Below are 14,621 nucleotides of genomic sequence, written 5' to 3' on the forward strand. Positions count from 1 at the left end.
ATTCCCGCTCACGGCCAGCATCAGTGGGGATTATCTGAACTGATCCTGGGCCTCCCCTAGGTCGACTCGGCCTCAAATGAGTACCTGGTGCGGTGTGTAAAAGCATCGCCACTGGGGAGACAAAGGCGGCCGGGCGTGGAGCAGCCCACCCATTCCGTCCGTGTGCCGTGCCGGCCTTAATAGGTGCTCGCTAATAGCACTTAACCCAATAGTCTGTTAAGGCTATACGGGGGACCTTTGTCAATAATGCGTGGCTTCGTGGGGAAAAGTGGTGGGGAGCGGTGGTGCAGCGGTTAGCGCACTGTGCTCGGAACCCCGGCGACCCGAGTTCGATTCCCGCTGACAAACCAACGTTTTGTGATCTATATATCTGATTCGGACCTGGGGCTTCTCTAGGTCGACTCGGCCTCAAATAAGGACCTGGTGCGATGTGCAAACATCGCCACGAGGGAGACAAAGGCGGCCGAAGCGTGGAGCTGGCCACCTATACCGTTCGTGTGCGATCCCGCGCCCTTCATAGGGGGTGCTGCTACTCGTGAACAGCACTTGCCCCAAAAAGTTTTCTGAGGCTCCAGGGGGGATCTTTGTCTTTGTGTGCGTGTGTGGGAGAGGAGGCTGGGAGTCAGACAGGCTGGAGTCTCCCCTATCTGTGTTTGGCCGAGGAGCCAAAGGCCCCCCTCCTGCTCTACGTCTCCCACCACAGAAGCCAAAACCGGGGGCCGCTGAGACATCCGGGCCAGGGGGGAGGGGTGGGATAAGCGGGGCTGGTGGGAGAGGGGCGGGGTGGGATGAGCGAGGTGGGGGATAGGGATGGGTGGGGGGAGGGAGGGACAGGGAGGGGGCTAGGGGGTCCGTGGATCTTCTTGGGCTCATTTGCCTCCCTTGCCTCCTTGGACCCCGGCGTGACTCCGAGAGGTCGAAAGGTCACAGCCACCGACGAAGCCGCGAGGCGGCGGTTCTCGCAGTCGCCGTCCTCCAATCAGAGACGACTGAAAGAGCCACTCAACTAAAAACTGTAAAAAATAAATTATTTTACATGGCAAGGGCCCCACTGAGCTATATTGTATAGATTAGATAGATATATTAGATAGAGCCTTTATTGTCATTGTCACCAGTACAACGAAATTTAAAGATATTTTTTCAGAAGCGACCCGGTCACAAATGATAGCTCAACGAAGTGGCTTTTAATCACCATCATTACGTGGGAATGTATAGCAGGCAAATACTGTAAACGCGTGATGCTGATTCTAAATGTGTAAGGGGAAGAAACCCGGAGGACCCGGAGAAAAATCCGCGTGACCACGGGCAGAGAGAGACACCGCAAACTCCAAATATACAGCAGGCACTATCGGGGTCAGGATCGAACGCACGACCTCTTGTATACCTGGCGAGGCCGTTAACATCTCGACACACTGTGACTCAGCACCTTGCCTGCAAGCGAGCATTAGTCTGCCAGTCGGGGGTGATCACTACTCCGACTGCTGTGTGTGTGTGATCACAAGTGAGTCATTTGCGGTGAAATTGTTTGAAGGGCGCCGCGGTGGCTAGGAGATGTTAACTCCCTCGCCTGGTATACAGGAGGCCGTGGGTGACAATGCCTGCAGTATATTTGGAGTTCGCGTGTCTCTCTCTCTCTCTCCCCGTGGTCACGTGGATTTTTCTTCGGGTCCTCCGGTTTTTTCCCCCTCCGCATTTAGAATCAACATCGTCGCGCGTTTAAGAGTATTTTGTCTGCTACAAACTTGCACGTGATGACGACGATGAACCGCTTGGCTGAGCTACCATTTGTCGCATCAGAAAGAGAGCTCCATTGTAGCTCGGCGTTGGGGCACCTTACCTGGTGAAAATAAAGACGAATTATTTAGTTGCTTGGTTTATTTGGCTGAGCGGTCCCCCGTGACGTCAGTGGCACACGACGTGCCGACCTTGTTGGGGGGGGGGGGGCTAATGTCACGGGATCCGCATTGTCCGGCTGCGAGCGGGGTTGGGTTTTTTCCTCCTCCTTCCGCGGTGTTAACCAGGGCGGCCCCGCTGCACTTCAAACCGCGAAACCTCTGCAGCAAATGGGCGATCGCGCCGCCGCCGCTGAGGAGGAGGAGGAGGAGGGAGGGAGGAGGGAGGAGGGAGGAGGAGGAGGGAGGAGGAGGGAGGGAGGAGGGCGCAGGCCTCTGGTCGGAAGTTCAGAAATAAGCGGACGACAGAGAGACAGAGAGAGGTTTGGAATGAAGAGTGAAGGGCACCTCCTATTAGCACGGTTGGCTACGTACGGTGCGAAAGAAGTTCAACGCGCACGCACGCACGCACACATACATACACGAACTGGCGCCCCCCTTGATGCTGCTGCTAATGTTGCTGCTGCTGGTGCTGCTGCGTTTAAAGCAAAGCTAGAACTCGTTTGGGAAACGGGCAAGCGCGCGCCTTCACGAGAACAGCTGACGAGCGGTGAAACCGAGAGACGGCTACGGCCGGTGCCGAGATGACATCACAGGGTTCGGACGTCACGACCTTGGGAAGTCTGAACCAGTCGTCACCACGCACGCGTGCGAGGCCGGTCTGTGACGAGCGCGTCACGCTGTACGCACGTGTGCACGTTGAATTGCTTTCACACCAACCGTACGTAGCCAACCGCGCTAATCGGAGGCGCAGTGTTGAGGTTCATTGGAGCTCTGTCGTCCCGACAGTCACAAGCCAATCCCTCAGCTATTTCAATGCTAAATTCTCCCGTTTGATTTGTACCAGGTGCCTCTGTGGATGTGTAGGCTTTGACTTTAACATAGCCATTTCTGTGACCAGTCACAAGCTAAATCCCTCAGCTATTTCAATGCTAAATTCTCCCGTTTGATTTGTACCAGGTGCCTCTGTGGATGTGTAGGCTTTGACTTTAACATAGCCATTTCTGTGACCAGTCACAAGCTAATCACTCAGCTATTTCAATGGTAAATTATCCCGTTTGATTTGTACTAGGTGCCTCTGTGGATGTGTAGGCTTTGACTTTAACATAGCCATTTCTGTGACCAGTCACAAGCTAATCCCTCAGCTATTTCAATGCTAAATTCTCCCGTTTGATTTGTACCAGGTGCCTCTGTGGATGTGTAGGCTTTGACTTTAACATAGTCATTTCTGTGACCAGTCACAAGCTAAATCCCTCAGCTATTTCAATGCTAAATTCTCCCGTTTGATTTGTACTAGGTGCCTCTGTGGATGTGTAGGCTTTGACTTTAACATAGCCATTTCTGTGACCAGTCACAAGCTAAATCCCTCAGCTATTTCAATGATAAATGATCCTGTTTGATTTGTTGACCCCTTTGTCAAGGTGCCTCTCTTCACTCGACCAGCTTAAAAGACGCTACGAATCTTAGTAGCGTTCATTGGAGCTCTGTCGTCCCGACAGTTTTTTGTTCCTTCACCTGAAGAAGGCCGCTTGTGTTGTGGCCGAAACGTCGTGATAATTTTATTGTTTTATTTTATTATTTTATTCTCACTCTATGTGACTTTACCAAAAGAACCAAAGAAGATTTATGGATTATAACAGTGATCTGCCACGGCAGATCACTGTTCACATGACATTGACTTCTCCAAGACGGAGGTTCTTTGCAAGCCAACTGGCTACCATGAGAGATTCGTTCATGAGGCCATCCACATATACAAGCACAGAGACAATTTCAACCGAGAAGATGGATTCTGGCTTAGTAACCATTGGAAAGATGTTTTAAACCCTTTCAGTTCTTAATTAATTATATTTTACGGTGACGGTCAGACCGCAGCTCTTTCGCTGGCATTGCCTCTTAATACCTCTCACACCACGGTTAATGGTGTGGTTTATAACATGGAGTATAACAGCGCATTGTAGTTGTTTCCCTCTCCCCCCTCCTCCGTTCCGACCATGGATTGACTCGTCCGCCTGAACGTCGCTGTCCGTGGTGCTGGCGTTGAAGGGAAGGGAAAAAACCACCATTTATCGCCATATGACATTGATATATAACGACTTATTGTTGGTGGTTCAGCTGATTGGAGAGTATATAGAGTTTATTGATAACATTGAGGGAGCTTATATTTTAGTTTTTTTATTGGTTTACTATATGGTATTCATTATATAGTGTAGTGTATACCCAGTTGCTTTGTGATTAATAGCTCAGCTTATTGAAGAATATATTAAGTACATTTATTATATTGATGTAATATAGATTTAGTTTCTTCACATCGGTTTACTGTTCACATGACATTGACTTCTCCAAGACGGAGGTTCTTTGCAAGCCAACTGGCTACCATGAGAGATTCGTTCATGAGGCCATCCACATATACAAGCACAGAGACAATTTCAACCGAGAAGATGGATTCTGGCTTAGTAACCATTGGAAAGATGTTTTAAACCCTTTCAGTTCTTAATTAATTATATTTTACGGTGACGGTCAGACCGCAGCTCTTTCGCTGGCATTGCCTCTTAATACCTCTCACACCACGGTTAATGGTGTGGTTTATAACATGGAGTATAACAGCGCATTGTAGTTGTTTCCCTCTCCCCCCTCCTCCGTTCCGACCATGGATTGACTCGTCCGCCTGAACGTCGCTGTCCGTGGTGCTGGCGTTGAAGGGAAGGGAAAAAACCACCATTTATCGCCATATGACATTGATATATAACGACTTATTGTTGGTGGTTCAGCTGATTGGAGAGTATATAGAGTTTATTGATAACATTGAGGGAGCTTATATTTTAGTTTTTTTATTGGTTTACTATATGGTATTCATTATATAGTGTAGTGTATACCCAGTTGCTTTGTGATTAATAGCTCAGCTTATTGAAGAATATATTAAGTACATTTATTATATTGATGTAATATAGATTTAGTTTCTTCACATCGGTTTACTTTATGATAGTTGGTAGTTGGAGGCCTTTAGCGTCCATATACTAAATGCCTCTGTTGATAGGTAAACTTTGACTTTAACATGGCTATTTCTGTCACAAGCTAATCCCTCAGCTATTTCAATGCTAAATTCTCCTGCTTTGATAGGTAAACTCCTTTATCAAGGCTCTCCATGCCTCTCACCGAGCTTAAAAGACGCTACGAATCTTAGCAACGCTCATTGAAGCACTGTCGTCCCGACAGTTCTGTTCTTTCACCTGATGAAGGCTACTTGTGTTGTGGCGGAAACGTCGTGAGAATTTAATTGTCTTTTTATTTTATTATTTTATTCTCATTCTACGTGACTTTACCGAAAGAACCAAACAAGATGAATCCTTGCAGTCACGAAAGCTTTAAATCAAAACGTCGTGTGTAATGAGTGCGACCCTTATTATAATCATGCATTTGTTTGGTTACCGGAAGCCAGTACAGCTCGAAGAGCACTGGACCGGACACGGTTGGATCTTGCAGGTACCCGTCACGACCCGTGCCACAGAGTTGTGTACACGAATCGCAGCTTGGTAAATGTTTATTTGTTTTGCCAGACGTTCCGTAGAGTAGTGGAGTTGCAATAATCGGGCCTTGTTGGTACCATTACGCTGCTACGCTCCGCCGTGTTTTGACTATGTCACGACTCAAATAGTGGGATTAAAGAACTACTACTAGTAGTGCTAGTATATCTACCTACTAGTAGTAGTATGTAGGTACAGAGATACTACTACTAGTAGGTACGCTCCGCCGTGTTTTGACTATGTCACGACTCAAATAGTGGGATTAAAGAACTACTACTAGTAGTGCTAGTATATCTACCTACTAGTAGTAGTATGTAGGTACAGAGATACTACTACTAGTAGGTACAGACATACTACTACTAGTAGGTACAGAGATACTACTACTAGTAGGTACAGAGATACTACTATTAGTATGTACAGAGATACTACTACTAGTAGGTACAGAGATACTACTACTAGTAGGTACAGACATACTACTAGTAGGTACAGAGATACTACTACTAGTAGGTACAGAGATACTACTACTAGTAGGTACAGAGATACTACTATTAGTAGGTACAGAGATACTACTACTAGTGGGTACAGAGATACTACTACTAGTAGGTACAGAGATACTACTACTAGTAGGTACATACATACGACTACTAGTAGATACAGACATACCACTACTAGTAGTTACAGAGATACTACTACTAGTAGGTAGACATACTACTACTAGTAGGTACAGAGATACTACTACTAGTAGGTACAGAGATACTACTACTAGTAGGTACAGAAATACTACTATTAGTAGGTACAGAGATACTACTACTAGTAGGTACAGACATACTACTACTAGTAGTTACAGAGATACTACTACTAGTAGGTACAGAGATACTACTACTAGTAGGTACAGAGATACTACTACTAGTAGGTACAGAGATACTACTACTAGTAGGTACAGAGATACTACTACTAGTAGGTACATACATACGACTACTAGTAGATACAGACATACCACTACTAGTAGTTACAGAGATACTACTACTAGTAGGTACAGCGATACTACTATTAGTAGTTACAGAGATACTACTACTAGTAGGTACAGAGATACGACTACTAGTAGATACAGAGATACTACTACTTGTAGGTACAGAGATACTACTACTAGTAGGTACAGAAATACTACTACTAGTAGGTACAGAGATACTACTATTAGTAGGTACAGAGATACTACTACTAGTAGGTACAGAGATACTACTACTAGTAGGTACAGAGATACTACTACTAGTAGGTACAGAGATACTACTACTAGTAGGTACAGAGATACTACTACTAGTAGGTAGTGAGATACTACTACTAGTAGGTAGACATACTACTACTAGTAGGTAAAGACATACTACTACTAGTAGGTACAGAGATACTACTACTAGTAGGTACAGATATACTACTACTAGTAGGTACAGAGATACTACTACTAGTAGGTACAGTGATACTACTACTAGTAGGTACAGAGATACTACTACTAGTAGGTACAGAGATACTACTACTAGTAGGTACAGAGATACTACTACTAGTAGGTACAGATATACTACTACTAGTAGGTACAGAGATACTACTACTAGTAGGTACAGTGATACTACTACTAGTAGGTACAGTGATACTACTACTAGTAGGTACAGTGATACTACTACTAGTAGGTACAGTGATACTACTACTAGTAGGTACAGAGATACTACTACTAGTAGGTACAGAGATACTACTACTAGTAGGTACAGACATACTACTACTAGTAGGTAGAGAGATACTACTACTAGTAGGTAGACATACTACTACTAGTAGTAGGTACAGAGATACTACTACTGGTAGGTACAGAGATACTACTACTAGTAGATACAGAGATACTACTACTACTAGTAGGTACAGTGATACTACTACTACTAGTATGTATAGATATACTACTACTAGTAGGTACAGAAATACTACTACTAGTAGGTGCAGATATACTACTACTAGTAGGTACAGAAATACTACTACTACTAGTATGTATAGATATACTACTACTAGTAGGTACAGAAATACTACTACTAGTAGGTACAGATATACTACTACTAGTAGGTAGACATACTACTACTAGTAGTAGGTACAGAGATACTACTAGTAGGTACAGATATACTACTACTAGTAGGTACAGAAATACTACTACTAGTAGGTACAGTGATACTACTACTAGTAGGTACAGAGATACTACTACTAGTAGGTACAGAGATACTACTAGTAGGTACAGAGATACTACTACTAGTAGGTAGATATACTACTATTAGTAGGTAAAGAGATACTACTACTAGTAGTAGCAGCAGCGAGATGATGGAATCACCGGGAGACTTTCTCAAAGAATCATCGTTGGTTGTTGTTGTTGTTGTTGTTTTTATTACGACAACCTCCACTCATCCCCCATCCCGCCACCACAGATCTCAGACGCGCGAGCTCCATCGTTCACCCGGCGACGTCCACGGGGAGCCACGGACGTCAGCGGCGATGGAAGAGCGAAAGCGAAGCGACTGAACTCCCTCCTCCGTCGGGGGGCACGGAGACGATCGCCTTCGCGGCGTTCAATCGGTAAGGGAGTCTGCGGGGGGGGGGGGTCACGGGGAGGGGGGTCACGGGGGGGGTCAAGGGGGGGTCACGGGGGGTGGGGGAGGGGTGGCCTCTACAAACAGATCACCGCCCGCCAACGCAGCGAGACCACCAGCGTGCGGATCCCTCCGGGGTCGCGTGCACTCATCTCGCGTGCTCCCCGTCTCTCACGGCGGTCATTCCGCTGTGTGTCTCTCTCTCTTCTCCTGTGTCATTCCGCTGTGTGTCTCTCTTCCTGTATCATTCCGCTGTGTGTGTGTGTCTCTTCTCACAGAGGTCATTCCGCTGTGTGTGTCTCTCCTCCCGTGTCATTCTGCTGTGTGTGTGTCTCTCACGGCGGTCATTCCGCTGTGTGTGTGTCTCTCTTCTCCCGTGTCATTCCGCTGTGTGTCTCTCTCCTCCCGTGTCATTCCGCTGTGTGTGTCTCTCTCTCTCTCCACCTGTATCATTCCGCTGTGTGTGTCTCTCTTCTGTGTCATTCCGCTGTGTGTGTGTGTCTCTCTCCTCCCGTATCATTCCGCTGTGTGTATCTCTCTCTCTCCTCCCGTGTCATTCCGCTGTATGTGTGTCTCTTCCTGTATCATTCCGCTGTGTGTGTGTCTCTCTTCTGTGTCATTCCGCTGTGTGTGTGTGTCTCTCTCCTCCCGTGTCATTCCGCTGTGTGTGTGTCTCTCTCCTCCCGATTTTTCTCTGGGTCCTCCGGGTTTTTAAAAATCTTCCTCCACATTTAGGATGAACGTCACGCGTCCCGAGCCTTTGGGCTGCTGCTATAAACGTCCACGTGATGGTGATGATGACGACGACGAGTCGCCACTTGGCCGAGCTGTCCTTTGTGATAGCCAAAGTCGCTCAGTGGTGCCTTTACCTGGTGAAATAAGAAAAAATAGTGGTAGTTGCCTTGGTTGCCTGCAAATAAAACAAAATAGTAGTAGTTCCCTTGGGGCGTCTAACAAATAAAACAAAATAGTCGTAGTTCCCTTGGGTGCCTGCAAATAAAACAAAATAGTCGTAGTTCCCTTGGGTGCCTGCAAATAAAACAAAATAGTCATAGTTGCCTTGGTTGCCTGCAAATAAAACAAAATAGTGGTAGTTGCCTTGGTTGCCTGCAAATAAAACAAAATAGTCGTAGTTCTCTTGAGGCGCCTGCATATGAAACAAAATAGTCGTAGTTCTCTTGGGGCGTCTAACAAATAAAACAAAATAGTCGTAGTTCCCTTGGTTGCCTGCAAATAAAACAAAATAGTCGTAGTTCCCTTGGGTGCCTGCAAATAAAACAAAATAGTCGTAGTTTTCTTGGTTGCCTGCATATAAAACAAAATAGTCGTAGTTCCCTTGGGGCGTCTAACAAATAAAACAAAATAGTCGTAGTTCCCTTGGGTGCCTGCAAATAAAACAAAATAGTCGTAATTCCCTTGGGGCGTCTAACAAATAAAACAAAATAGTCGTAGTTCCCTTGGGTGCCTGCATATAAAACAAAATAGTCATAGTTCTCTTGGGTGCCTGCAAATAAAACAAAATAGTCGTAGTTTCCTTGGGTGCCTGCAAATAAAACAAAATAGTCATAGTTGCCTTGGTTGCCTGCAAATAAAACAAAATAGTGGTAGTTGCCTTGGTTGCCTGCAAATAAAACAAAATAGTCGTAGTTCTCTTGAGGCGCCTGCATATGAAACAAAATAGTCGTAGTTCTCTTGGGGCGTCTAACAAATAAAACAAAATAGTCGTAGTGCCCTTGGTTGCCTGCATATGAAACAAAATAGTCGTAGTTCCCTTGGGACGTCTAACAAATAGAACAAAATAGTCGTAGTTCTCTTGGGGCGCCTAACAAATAAAACAAAATAGTCGTAGTTCTCTTGGGGCGTCTAACAAATAAAACAAAATAGTCGTAGTTCTCTTGGGGCGTCTAACAAATAAAACAAAATAGTCGTAGTTCTCTTGGAGCACCTAACAAATAAAACAAAATAGTCGTAGTTCCCTTGGGTGCCTGCATATAAAACAAAATAGTCGTAGTTCCCTTGGGACGTCTAACAAATAAAACAAAATAGTCGTAGTTCTCTTGGGGCGTCTAACAAATAAAACAAAATAGTCGTAGTTCTCTTGGAGCACCTAACAAATAAAACAAAATAGTCGTAGTTCCCTTGGGGCGTCTAACAAATAAAACAAAATAGTCGTAGTTCTCTTGGGGCGCCTGCAAATAAAACAAAATAGTCGTAGTTCTCTTGGGGTGCCTGCAAATAAAACAAAATAGTCGCAGTTCCATTGGGTGCCTGCAAATAAAACAAAATAGTCGTAGTTCTCTTGGGGTGCCTGAAAATAAAACAAAATAGTCGTAGTTCTCTTGGGACGTCTAACAAATAAAACAAAATAGTCGTGGTTCCCTTGGGACGTCTAACAAATAAAACAAAATAGTCGTAGTTCCCTTGGGTGCCTGCAAATAAAACAAAATAGTTGTAGTTCTCTTGGGGCGTCTAACAAATAAAACAAAATAGTCGTAGTTCCCTTGGGGCGTCTAACAAATAAAACAAAATAGTCGTAGTTCCCTTGGGTGCCTGCAAATAAAACAAAATAGTCGTAGTTCTCTTGGGGTGTCTAACAAATAAAACAAAATAGTCGTAGTTCTCTTGGGACGTCTAACAAATAAAACAAAATAGTCGTGGTTCCCTTGGGACGTCTAACAAATAAAACAAAATAGTCGTAGTTCCCTTGGGTGCCTGCAAATAAAACAAAATAGTCGTAGTTCCCTTGGGGTGTCTAACAAATAAAACAAAATAGTCGTAGTTCCCTTGGGGCGTCTAACAAATAAAACAAAATAGTCGTAGTTCCATTGGGACGTCTAACAAATAAAACAAAATAGTCGTAGTTCCCTTGGGGTGTCTAACAAATAAAACAAATTAGTCGTAGTTCCCTTGGGGCGTCTAACAAATAAAACAAAATAGTCGTAGTTCTCTTGGGACGTCTAACAAATAAAACAAAATAGTCGTAGTTCCCTTGGGGCGTCTAACAAATAAAACAAAATAGTCGTAGTTCTCTTGGGGCGCCTAATAAATAAAACAAAATAGTCGTAGTTCCCTTGGGACGTCTAACAAATAAAACAAAATAGTCGTAGTTCTCTTGGGGCGTCTAACAAATAAAACAAAATAGTCGTAGTTCCCTTGGGGCGTCTAACAAATAAAACAAAATAGTCGTAGTTCTCTTGGGACGTCTAACAAATAAAACAAAATAGTCGTAGTTCCCTTGGGGCGTCTAACAAATAAAACAAAATAGTCGTAGTTCTCTTGGGGCGCCTAACAAATAAGACAAAATAGTCGTAGTTCCCTTGGGACGTCTAACAAATAAAACAAAATAGTCGTAGTTCCCTTGGGACGTTTAACAAATAAAACAAAATAGTCGTAGTTCTCTTGGGGCGTCTAACAAATAAAACAAAATAGTCGTAGATCTCTTGGGGCGTCTAACAAATTAAACAAAATAGTCGTAGTTCTCTTGGGGCGTCTAACAAATAAAACAAAATAGTCGTAGTTCCCTTGGGACGCCTGCAAATAAAACAAAATAGTCGTAGTTCCCTTGGGGCGTCTAACAAATAAAACAAAATAGTCGTAGTTCTCTTGGGGCGTCTAACAAATAGAACAAAATAGTCGTAGTTCTCTTGGGGCGTCTAACAAATAGAACAAAATAGTCGTAGTTCTCTTGGGACGTCTAACAAATAAAACAAAATAGTCGTAGTTCTCTTGGGGCGTCTAACAAATAGAACAAAATAGTCGTAGTTCTCTTGGGGCGTCTAACAAATAGAACAAAATAGTCGTAGTTCTCTTGGGGCGCCTAACAAATAAAACAAAATAGTCGTAGTTCTCTTGGGGCGTCTAACAAATAAAACAAAATAGTCGTAGTTCTCTTGGGGCGTCTAACAAATAAAACAAAATTGTCGTAGTTCCCTTGGGGTGTCTAACAAATAATACAAAATAGTCGTAGTTCTCTTGGGGCGTCTAACAAATAAAACAAAATAGTCGTAGTTCCCTTGGGACGTCTAACAAATAAAACAAAATAGTCGTAGTTCTCTTGGGACGCCTAACAAATACAACAAAATAGTCGTAGATCTCTTGGGACGTCTAACAAATAAAACAAAATAGTCGTAGTTCCCTTGGGGCGTCTAACAAATAAAACAAAATAGTCGTAGTTCCCTTGGGGCGTCTAACAAATAAAACAAAATAGTCGTAGATCTCTTGGGGCGTCTAACAAATTAAACAAAATAGTCGTAGTTCTCTTGGGGCGTCTAACAAATAAAACAAAATAGTCGTAGTTCCCTTGGGACGCCTGCAAATAAAACAAAATAGTCGTAGTTCCCTTGGGGCGTCTAACAAATAAAACAAAATAGTCGTAGTTCCCTTGGGGCGTCTAACAAATAAAACAAAATAGTCGTAGTTCTCTTGGGGCGCCTAACAAATAAAACCAAATAGTCGTAGTTCTCTTGGGGCGTCTAACAAATAAAACAAAATAGTCGTAGTTCTCTTGGGGCGTCTAACAAATAAAACAAAATAGTCGTAGTTCTCTTGGGGCGTCTAACAAATAAAACAAAATAGTCGTAGTTCTCTTGGGGGCGTCTAACAAATAAAACAAAATAGTCGTAGTTCCCTTGGGGCGTCTAACAAATAAAACAAAATAGTCGTAGTTCTCTTGGGGCGTCTAACAAATAAAACAAAATAGTCGTAGTTCTCTTGGGGGCGTCTAACAAATAAAACAAAATAGTCGTAGTTCCCTTGGGGCGTCTAACAAATAAAACAAAATAGTCGTAGTTCTCTTGGGGCGTCTAACAAATAAAACAAAATAGTCGTAGTTCTCTTGGGACGTCTAACAAATAAAACAAAATAGTCGTAGCTCTCTTGGGGCGTCTAACAAATAAAACAAAATAGTCGTAGTTCTCTTGGGGCGTCTAACAAATAAAACAAAATAGTCGTAGTTCCCTTGGGGCGTCTAACAAATAAAACAAAATAGTCGTAGTTCTCTTGGGGCGTCTAACAAATAATTCAAAATAGTCGTAGTTCTCTTGGGGCGTCTAACAAATAACACAAAATAGTCGTAGTTCCCTTGGGACGTCTAACAAATAAAACAAAATAGTCGTAGTTCCCTTGGGACGTCTAACAAATAACACAAAATAGTCGTAGTTCCCTTGGGGCGTCTAACAAATAAAACAAAATAGTCGTGGTTCCCTTGGGGCGCCTGCAAATAAAACAAAATAGTCGTAGTTCTCTTGGGGCGCCTGCAAATAAAACAAAATAGTCGTAGTTCGCTTGGGGCGTCTAACAAATAAAACAAAATAGTCATAGTTCTCTTGGGGCGTCTAACAAATAAAACAAAATAGTCGTAGTTCTCTTGGGGTGTCTAACAAATAAAACAAAATAGTTGTAGTTCTCTTGGGGTGTCTAACAAATAAAACAAAATAGTCGTAGTTCCCTTGGGACGTCTAACAAATAGAACAAAATTGTCGTAGTTCCCTTGGGACGCCGAACAAATACAACAAAATAGTCGTAGTTCTCTTGGGGCGCCTAACAAATAAAACAAAATAGTCGTAGTTCTCTTGGGACATCTAACAAATAAAACAAAATAGTCGTAGTTCCCTTGGGGCGTCTAACAAATAAAACAAAATAGTCGTAGATCTCTTGGGGCGTCTAACAAATTAAACAAAATAGTCGTAGTTCTCTTGGGGCGTCTAACAAATAAAACAAAATAGTCGTAGTTCCCTTGGGACGCCTGCAAATAAAACAAAATAGTCGTAGTTCCCTTGGGGCGTCTAACAAATAAAACCAAATAGTCGTAGTTCTCTTGGGACGTCTAACAAATAAAACAAAATAGTCGTAGTTCCCTTGGGGCGTCTAACAAATAAAACAAAATAGTCGTAGTTCCCTTGGGACGCCTGCAAATAAAACAAAATAGTCGTAGTTCCCTTGGGGCGTCTAACAATTAAAACAAAATAGTCGTAGTTCCCTTGGGACGCCTGCAAATAAAACAAAATAGTCGTAGTTCTCTTGGGACGTCTACGAAAATAAAACAAAATAGTCGTAGTTCTCTTGGGACGTCTAACAAATTAAACAAAATAGTCGCAGTTCTCTTGGGGCGTCTAACAAATAAAACAAAATAGTTGGAGTTCTCTTGGGGTGTCTAACAAATAAAACAAAATAGTCGTAGTTCTCTTGGGTCGCCTAACAAATAAAACAAAATAGTCGTAGTTCTCTTGGGGCGTCTAACAAATAGAGCAAAATAGTCGTAGTTCTCTTGGGGCGTCTAACAAATAAAACAAAATAGTCGTAGTTCTCTTGGGGCGTCTAACAAATAAAACAAAATAGTCGTAGTTCTCTTGGGGGCGTCTAACAAATAAAACAAAATAGTCGTAGTTCCCTTGGGGCGTCTAACAAATAAAACAAAATAGTCGTAGTTCTCTTGGTGCGTCTAACAAATAAAACCAAATCGTCGTAGTTCTCTTGGTGCGTCTAACAAATAAAACAAAATAGTCGTAGTTCTCTTGGGACGCCTAACAAATAAAACCAAATCGTCGTAGTTCTCTTGGGACGTCTAACAAATATAACCAAATCGTCGTAGTTCCCTT

The sequence above is a fragment of the Petromyzon marinus genome, chromosome 43 (genome assembly GCF_048934315.1).
Source record: "Petromyzon marinus isolate PM22_M1 ecotype Great Lakes invasive population chromosome 43, UKy_Petmar_22M1.pri1.0, whole genome shotgun sequence".
NCBI lineage: Eukaryota > Metazoa > Chordata > Hyperoartia > Petromyzontiformes > Petromyzontidae > Petromyzon > Petromyzon marinus.